Raw genomic sequence first — 10,160 nt, forward strand, 5'->3', positions numbered from 1 at the left:
GGACAAATAAAGTTTCATTAGTTTATGTCTCTCGACTGTCAAATTAGTGTTCTTTTAATTCTCCAGGAGGGGCTATAAGAAGCTTAATCAGGATTCGCAGACTGAAAGTGACGTGAAGATATTTTAACAGTTTGTAATCTGCATATTTTAAGTACTTTCCGTCAATGAATTATTCAACAGAGATGTGTTAAGAAATGTTATTTGGGTTCCTGTATGCTTGCAGCAATATGCCTTTATAATGACTCCCTACGACTGCTCCCTTATCTTTAGCCAAGTCAGAAGTGTTGCTGTTGTTGTTTTTTCTCTTTTTTTTTGTAAATCTTGAGTGTGTTTGAGGGAGATTACTTTTGTTTATTAGAATATTTCATCTGTAAAAAGTAAAAGTCCCATTGGGACAAATAAAGTACTGCTTATCTATAGTTGTATCCACTTTTTTTAAAGGAGCTCACAGATGAGGATTATACATTGCAATTGTAGTGTTTAATTACTGCTTTTGACTTTGAGGAGTGGGTTAATAGAGTTTACACCTAGTTTTATGTTATAGTCCATTTTCTAGAGATTGGCAAGCTTAGTCCTGAGAAGCTTCGGTAGGTTTTACTGTTTCACACACTTATTTTAAATATAAACAACAGTTAGCATTGTGAACATTTTTATTTAAGATACCAAAACAATAATAGACATAAAACTATGCTGAATATCTGTTTTCCAATGGAAGTCTGTTCAAAATGTTCTTTGTTTCTTTAGCTATTCAAAGAAATTCAGGATGACAGACCCTCCTAACCTCCAGTGACTCATGTCTTTCATCTAGTGCTAACAAAATTTGCTTGTGCTCCTGAAGACCTTGAATTTGGATAAACTGGGATAGGACATGAGTTCCCAAACTTTTAAGCCCCCAGAAGGTTGTACCACCTGATCAGGGTGCCCGACTAATATAAAGTCAATGCTGCAAAGCTGGGCAATGATCCTGGAGCTTGATCACTGCCAACACCGGTCCCACCACATGATTTTGGACAATAGCAGACCTGTTATGCAAAGTAAATGCTTAATTATAGCAGATTGTTGATGAATATGTTGTCAAATATCACAGGGTATCTGAAGGTCCTGGGTACTCTGTCCTTTATTCTTGGCCATACCACCTCCAAGAATTCAAATATTTTAAAGTACCACTTTTTATTTTAAACCTTAAATTAAGTACTGAACTGTTTCTAGGCACAGAAAAAGGTGGTATCTCATTACCCTCATTGTATTTTGGAATTTTAACAGTGGATAATTGATAGTCTTTTTTGTGGGCTTGTGTGGTTTTAATTTTTCATGTACATGCCAAATGTTTGTTAATTATTTTTAATGTAAAAACAGTACTGCTATTTGATATGGAATAAAAGGCTTTTCAATACTTTGCAAAAAGTATACAGTATAATTTGAATCCAGATCAAAACGAGAAATGTCACTGTCAATTTATATACTACTTATTGTTAACAAAAGAGAAAAATAACTTGCAGATGGCTCAAAGTCATTATAAAGGATTAGCCTGACTGATTGCTACCTAGTTATGCATCTAGGTTCAGCCTGTTCCTACTTTTTAAGGAAGGACAGAGGTTACTGAGCATTAGTAACTCTGTCGATTAATACTGTATTAATAACAATCAAATGTTAGCATTTTACTATTAATAACTGTTACCATTTACTTTCTCGTGGTATATTTTGCACTAGTCTGTCAACTTCTAAAACTATTCTGAAAATGATGATACAGCATATACCTAAATTAAAACATTTGTAACATTGGCACACTGGACCTGAGACTGAGAGAGACGTTTTGCAGATTGCTTGTATTGAGGTGATTAAGAGTTGCTTGTATTGGGGTGATTAAGAGAGCATTCACCTGTTTGCAAAAATCCACCTGTCTTGGGGCATTTTTCCCTGGCGTAGATCAGCTTTAAGAGAAAAGAGCACGACATATCTGTCCTTGGATTCCATGATCATGAATAGGCATGGCAGGGGAGAATGACGTCATGTAAGTGAGACAGGAGTGAAGAATCTCTGTAGGAGCACTGAAAGATGGAGCAGTAGAACTGAAATGCAGCCTACTATGAAAACCTGGTCTCGGCTGCTGTATAACTGCAATATTGAAGTGGATTTTTGACCAGGAGTGCTGTGGCCCCCAGAAGCATTTTAGTGGACAACCAGGGAGCTGCAGCCCCACTATAAAAAAACACTGATAGAAGGCAATAGTGAAGCCTCGCTTATTAATATGTTTTGTTCTCCATATTATAAAAGACATAGCAGCACTAGAGGAAGACCAGAGGGGAGTAACTAGCCTTATTCCAGAACTAAGAGTTGTGAACCATGAGAAGAGGTTCAAGGAGTTGGTCCTTTCTATTTAAGCTAGTGGAAAGTAAGAGGGGACATGATTAAAGTTTTTACAATTATTTAAGGAATCAGTACAGTGAAGCCCAGTTGTTACTTTAAGTTCTGCAACAGGGACACAATTGAAAACTTGCTAAGGGCAGATTTTGCGCAAATGTTAGAAAGTTTTCCTTCACACAAAGAACCATAGATATAAATTACCAAGTAGTGCAATGCAGAGTAGGACCTTAAGGACCTTCAGATCTTAACTTGATATAATTTTGGACAATCTTGGTGAATAGGATGGACATATCTGTTGTGCTGAATGGCCTGTTCTCATCAGTTTTCCTATTCTAATTGTAGTTTAAATCTAGATGCTTGCTCATGGCTAAAGAGATACTAGTTGAAAGATTGCAATACTCCAAGCAACCAAGCAACCAAGAAGAGCAACCAAGCAACCAAAAGCAACCAAAAAGAAATTATGAGAGACTTAACATCTTTTTCTATACATTGTTAAATTGTCCAACACTAGAAAACCACATACGTAAAAAATATTGTAAAGATTGAGACCTTCGTTGCACTAGAGGGGATGGGGTTCTGGCGAGGGGACAGGACACTTGTGACATTGTGTTAATTTTCAGAACTGCTTAAATCAGCCTTGTTCTTGCAAATCCACAGAAACTGTGAGCGGCTACATTCTGTAGGTCACAGTACTTATTGCTCTAGACAGAACAAATTTGAATACTTGTAGTATCTAAATATTTTTAATATCCTGTAGATGAGTTTGTGTATGGATTTTTTTTACTTACTAATTTTAAATGCAGACTGTAGGTTTGGTGCACCAGTGTCTAATTGTAAAAGTGAAAGGCTTATTTTTGAGTAGAAAAGTGAGACAGGAGAAAAGAGTTACATTACTTTTTCTCCCCAAAAATAATATGTATTGATGTATTTAGTGCAGGCAAATATGTTCTTAGTAATTGTAGTGCAAAGCTGAGTGTGCGGTAAATGTAGTGCATTATAACTTCTGATACTTTAGTTTTGAATTTATTAGTAACTACTTTAATAACTTATTATTTTTTTATTTATTTTTGTAGGAATTCAAAGTCAGACTGCTGAGGGCACTTACTGGCATCTTGAAGCTATGTTTCCTCATTGTTACTTTTCAAAAGTATATGGAAGACTTACAGTCTCCACAACTCAAGAAGAATGAGGTGTTTAAAATGATAGCAAATGACATGGCATCAAAAGGCTATATTTACTCTCCATATGTATGAGACCAGTGAGGGTACTGAGGCACAGGTCCATGTTCAGATTTTATTTAAAATATTAAGTAAAATTGAATTATTTGGATGCTTATTACATTTATTTTTTTATTAATACTTAATTGACTCCATTTCATGCCCCAAAGACTGCTGGCAAGAGGAAGAAAAATCTTCCTAATACAAGTCCTGAGATGAGGCCTAAAATCAAGATTCAGAGAGGAGCCAGTAGCATTAATGGCAGACATTAAGTCAATGTTCTACCGGGTTAAAGTTCCAGATAAAGACACTGATCTCTTAAGCTTTTTGTGGTGGCCTGAAAGTAATCTAAGCAAAGACCTGGAGGAATTTAAAATGACAGTACATCTTTTTGGTGCTACTTCTTTACCCAGTTGTGCTTCGTATGCTTTGAGTAGAACAGCTGAAATGCCAGAGATACATTTCCTAAGGAAGCTATTCACACCATACTCAATAATTTCTGTGTAGATGACAACTTAAAGTCGGTGGCAACAGAAGAACAAGCAATAAAGCTGGCAAAGGACCCTCAAGCTCTATGCCACAGAGGAGGATTCCATTTGACCAAGTGGGTGAGTAACAACAGGGCAATTTTATTGTCTATTCCTGAAGAAAACAGAGCTCTTGCACAAAAGGAATTGGAGTAGAGCCACAGTTTTGAAGATCACCACAAAAACCTCCATCCTCATCATCTTCTACTGCTTCATGGTCTAGCAGATCTATGACAGTCCTTCATTTTGCTGCTTGACATAGTAATGAAATTATTTCCCACATATATGTTCTATTTTCTTTTAACTTCCTATATCCTTGTTGATTTTATCAAAGCATGTAAAGTCTGCGTTGGCAACACCACTCAGGAAGTACTCCTAAGAAGGCTGCCAGCCCAGTTCTTTGCAGCATATCTATGCAGAAACAAAATGTTAACAATTCAGCAATACCAGTTAACAACATGGTTCCTTACGTAACCTTTAGTAATAATGGATGAAAATGCAAATGACGGTGTCAGCATATTCTGTCCTCTCTGGCCATCGGACCTTACTTTTATTCTATGTTAATTAGTATTGCCTAATTTTATTTTCTTATATATTTTGTAATTTTTCATCCTGTAAAGCACTTTGAGCTACATCATTTGTATGAAAATGTGCTATATAAATAAATGTTGTTGTTGTATCTAGTTTATATTTACTTCTGTAAAAATTGTACTGTATTGGTAATATAGTTATTAAAATCATTGTTTCTCTTTTTCTAGGGATAAAACCTCAGACATCTGATAATTGCTGGTCTCATAAATCTACTGTTCTACATATTAGTATATTTTAAAACCATCTGAAAGGATTTTAGTTCTCAGTACTAAAGAAGATCAAGTTATTAGCTGTGACAGCTGAGGAAATGGTTTCAAAGTGCTACAGATATACAGCAGACATACGTGACAAAAAATGAGGACCTTAAACCACCGGTATGTGTATGTGTTTAAATGCATGAAAGTTGAGAAATGAATGATATTTCCAGCAATTATTCTTCCCTTGTATTGTAATAGTTTGGCACATTTGAAAAGACTCTAGAATATATGGAAGCGTATTAGGCCGTAAGAACGACATTGACCCCTAAAAGCAGAGAAATTAAATAACATATAACATATAATACACATGCAGTGCAATATTATTGGCACCCTTGGATTTTGGGTATATCATGTACATGTAGTCAAACAGTGCAAAATCAAAAAGCATTTAATAAAGGAAATGTGTGGGAGTGGTATACAAACTCAAAAGTTGCCATGATAGAATTATTGGCACTCTTTTGAAGGATTCAAATCAGTTTGATTGGAAGAACTAGATTTTCATTGCAATGAAGTTTGATTCGCCTACAATAAATTGCCAGTACTTGCATGACTTGAATTAATGGAATTGACAAATTTAATGCTTTGAAAAGGTCACTTTCATTCCAGTTCACCTTATTGATAATGCCAAGGATAAAAGTGAGCTGTCTGAGTCCATCAGGAAAACTGTTATCACGATGCAATAAAATGCAAACAGATACAAGGTCATCTCCAAAGACCTTGGCATTCCTGCTTCCACAGTTTACTGCATTGTTAAGAAGTTTGCTGTTTATGGAACTGTCTGAAATCTCCCAGTGCATGATGCAAAATGGAAAATTATTCAAAGTATATGAAGTTTAATGTAAATTGTTGAAAAACACTATATAAAACATACTAAGACCTTCAAGCTCACCTGGAGCAATCAGGAGTGATGGGTTCAACATGTACTGCACAATAAACCTAAAAGGGCTCTTTTGGCAAAGACCAAGTAGAACCCCACTGCTGAAAGAGAAACGTGGGAATGCGTGACTGATCCTTGTCCAAGTCTGCCTTTAAAAAGTGTTCAGTAGAACCATAAAACCAAAGTAGAGGTCTTTAGTAAAGTGGACCAGCAATTTGTTTATAGGCTTTGTGTCGTAACACTAGATGTGGGTTGAAATCATTAATTTCCCAACAGGAAGATGTCCCAAAAGCACAAAAGAATGATTTAAAAATTGATAGTAATAAACTGGCCAGCATATATATTGTTTGTGTATAAAAATAACCCTCTACTCCCAGTATTTTTTTTTCTAGATGGCCTAGTACCATTGCAGTGAAGTAACACAGGCTCATTTCATTTGAATAATATCAACTTATTTTCCAGTTAGCCTGGCTAATTTTAAAACTCCTGGACTAAATGCAATGAGGCCGACTGCAACATAGAGTGCCTTGCAAATGTATACAGTCACTTGATGAATTTATTAATTTCATTGAATAATAAATCCTACACTCAAACTTTGTTCTGTGTAATATTTTATTCCAAAGCTTATAAACTTAGTATTTTAAATGATATAATGGTTTGTGTTAGAAAAATCTCTTAAGTGCATTTTTCCCTTCTTTTAATATTTTGCAGCGACACCTTGCTTCAGCTATAACAGCTTTATACTTTATGGTTAAGAAAGTGTAATCTTTGTATGTTGTTCAATGATTATTTTCACTTATTTTAAGTTGATAATGTCAGTCAGTTAAAGGGAGAATATCAATTTATTTTTTTTGCTGTGTATGTTTGCCTTGCACATAACATTAGTGTTACTAACAGTATTACACAATAAACAAACACCAGGCTTAATGCTATCCATACACTTATATAAGGTAACAGCCACATAAACACTAATATGTGTCAGTTTAAATAAAGTGTGTCATATAAACCAGTGCTTTAAAATATAAAAATCCTGACAAGAACATTATAGTATGTATATCCAGACTTTCATTATGTCTTTTCATCATATACATTTTTAAAACACCTAACATCTGTCAGATATTCAGTTTCCTTTTTTCAGGGTCAGGCAGTTATAAAGTGTTTGTTGATGCTGCAGTTTTTTCATTTGTACACCTGGTTATTAGCATCATCAATTTATTTTCTACACTATATTGTATGGCCTTTAAACAATCATATATGTTGATAAGCCATTTGACTTTGTCTCCTTAGAACCACTGAGTTCACTATTAACTTATCTTTATATCAGAATAGTTTGAGGAAGATGTGAGGCAATCTAATGATTAACACCTATCTAATATTGGATTGGGCAAGAGGACAGTAATATTACACAAACTAGCAAATCTACACTCTTTTCTTTTAGTCTTTCTGTTGTAGATTTTGAAATTACTATTTTAAAGTCTACACATTGATGCCAATGTGATGATGTGGCTTGATCTCAGCGGTCTATAAATGAAAGCCCTTAAATATCAATAAACCGAAGTAGTGTTTTATGTGGAAGTGGACCAAAATTCCTTCAGTACAATTTCATATACTTAAACTCCTATACAAAACAATTATTTCAAGTTAATGATGCTGAAGGTGGATCTACTAGCTACTGAATCACAGGGTGAATGTTGGCATGGTTTACAAAATAAAATTTGCTGTATATTTGTCATTTGAGGTTAGATTTCTTTAAAGACTTGCTGAAGCCTAGATGATAGTGGTTATGTCCTGATATGTAAAAACCATAGAATTGAAGCAGGGTGTGTATAATTTTTCATATGATTTTAAGTTGTCTTTTTAAACAATACAGGATATATTAATATGATGTTAAATGAAGCATAGCATTCCTTTGTAAAAAATACATAGTCCTGTAGTTGATGTGATGCTTAAATATCAAGTAAATTAGCAGTTTTCTAAATATACTGCAAAGAGAAAATGATCAAATGCATTTTGTCTTGAGCAGTTTCTCCAAGTAATGGCAGTAATGGAATGCTTAATGCTGAAGGACCTGGTGAAAGCTCAAGACAATCACAATGACAAGGCATAGCAGTGTCCTTCCGGTAACAAAAAGAAGAGACAGTAAAAGAAACAAGTGTAAGGCAAAAGAGCACCCATCTTGGTTTCAAGAGTTTGCAGACGAACATAAAAGGCTTATGCAGATGCTCATTGAAATGAAAAAAGAACTAGAATGCAAGACAGAGAAATTACTAAAAGCTTTTGCAGATTTAATAAAAGAATATCTGAATAAATAAACATTTCAGTATTTTTGTGTTTTGATTTTTTTCCTCAGGAATTTTTACATATTAGGATAAAATTGTCCAGCCCATGGGTTTTAGTGTTTTGTTTTATATAGCTGGTAAAGTGGAATCAAGATTAAAATTTTCCTCAATGCACAAGCATTTTATTTGATGTGTCTGTGTCTTCATGTAGGTTTTCTCCGGTTTACTATAGCACAGTCAAAGGTCATGCAGATTGGACCAGCTGTGGTCAATAAATTAGCCAGTGTGTGAAAATGTGCACTCTAAAATTCTGGTGACCCTTCTGGGGATGGTTCTTGACCAAGCAGTCTGAACATGATCACCTTAAGCTCCCTGAACAATGATGATATAAACAGTGGGGTCAGCAAATACACAGGCATTTATTTATTGTGGTAACAGGTTGCAAGCGGCCTTCTGTAAATTGTCCTTCCCATGACGTTGTTAAGCGTCAAGAGGCAGATGATGTTATACCCACTTTATTATAGGTTATTCCGTTTATTTCTTTACAATGGTGTTTTACAAACATTACACTATTGAAACACAGAAATAAACTACTACATTTCATAAATATTACCTACATTTACGCATAAATGTTTTGGAACAAAATGATAAAACCGCAGATATTACTTAAGCGCAAAGTCAACACTCACGACGAATAGTTGTGTCAATCAACCCGTGTGCTTATTAGCAAGGGCCAAGTTAAATAAATACATTTAAAAACAATAACAGCTCTATCTTAAAGCAAGGTAAGACAATGATACTGAATTCCTTCATATAAACACGCATCCGCCTATTCCCAGCCCCGCTTATACTACTTCTACGTCCAAGAGACCAACGCCTACTAAACATGCGTTAAATTCAAATAATTAATGAACCAAAGGTCGGGAAGTTGGAGTAGGATACAATAACGAGTCAAACAGGGAATAACAGCAATTTTAATTATGCTGTCATTCCAGTAAAAGCAGTCCTTACTCCAACCATAGACACAGAATTACTAGACGCCTCATGACCAGCAGCATTGTATGTCAACGTCGCCGCCATATTGCGAGTGGCACTGCTGTGGAGTGAAGTAATGGATAAAGATGCCTCACTCATGTGCTGCTTGGGATTGTACAAACCGCTGTACGCTCCAAACCAGATCACAGGGATTACATTTCATAGGTAAAGCTGAACAATTGTTTTGGTTATATTTGGCCATTAGAAAATCCCGTTTTATAATCTTAACTTTAGCTACGCCAGGCTAAGCTAGCAAAGCTATGCATTTATGTGCTCAAGTGACCCTCCACACAACGTTTTGGCTAAACGTATTTAGTCACTAACTATGTAAATTGTTGTTAGCTGTTAACATTTCTCAAACTTTGAAAGTTTCCCAAAGAAATCCACCTCAGGAATCAGTGGGAGGTAGCCCTTAGACGGGATTTTGAGAAAGCTGCTCATGTCTTTAGTTGTGTCTGTCTTCCACAAACTAAGGCTGCACCATATTGCCAGACTGAATACTCTCAAATTACAGAGTGGTAACACATGGAAAAAACTATGTAAGACAGTTCTGTTTTATGGATTTTAGATCCTTTCCTGTATATATTTAAGTAACCACATTGTGTGTGTGAGAGAGAGAGATTGAGAGAGGAATGAGTGAAATGTTTTCAGAAATTATTAAGCCAATTTGTATACTATAAAATTGTTTATTTTTGTCATTGAGTGTATCGTTTCACTGTTAAAAGAAAGACAAACAAAGATAACTGGCAGTAACAGTGCAAAATTCACAATTGGTATGCCAGTTTGAAAAAATAAGTTTTGAGGGTAGTTTTAAAATGTGTTATTGAATCAAGCTGACGTATATGAGAGGGAAGAGAATTCCAGAGTTGAGGAGCACTATGAGAGACACTCGAGCTCCCACAGAACTGAGTTTGATGTGCAGTACAGAAAGTAGAGCTGCAGATGAGGATCTGAGTGAGCGAGAGGAGTGTAAGTCTGTAGGAGTTCAGTGAGGTTGTGGAGAGCTTTAAACG

This window comes from Erpetoichthys calabaricus, chromosome 3 (assembly GCF_900747795.2).
Source record: "Erpetoichthys calabaricus chromosome 3, fErpCal1.3, whole genome shotgun sequence".
Lineage (NCBI taxonomy): Eukaryota > Metazoa > Chordata > Cladistia > Polypteriformes > Polypteridae > Erpetoichthys > Erpetoichthys calabaricus.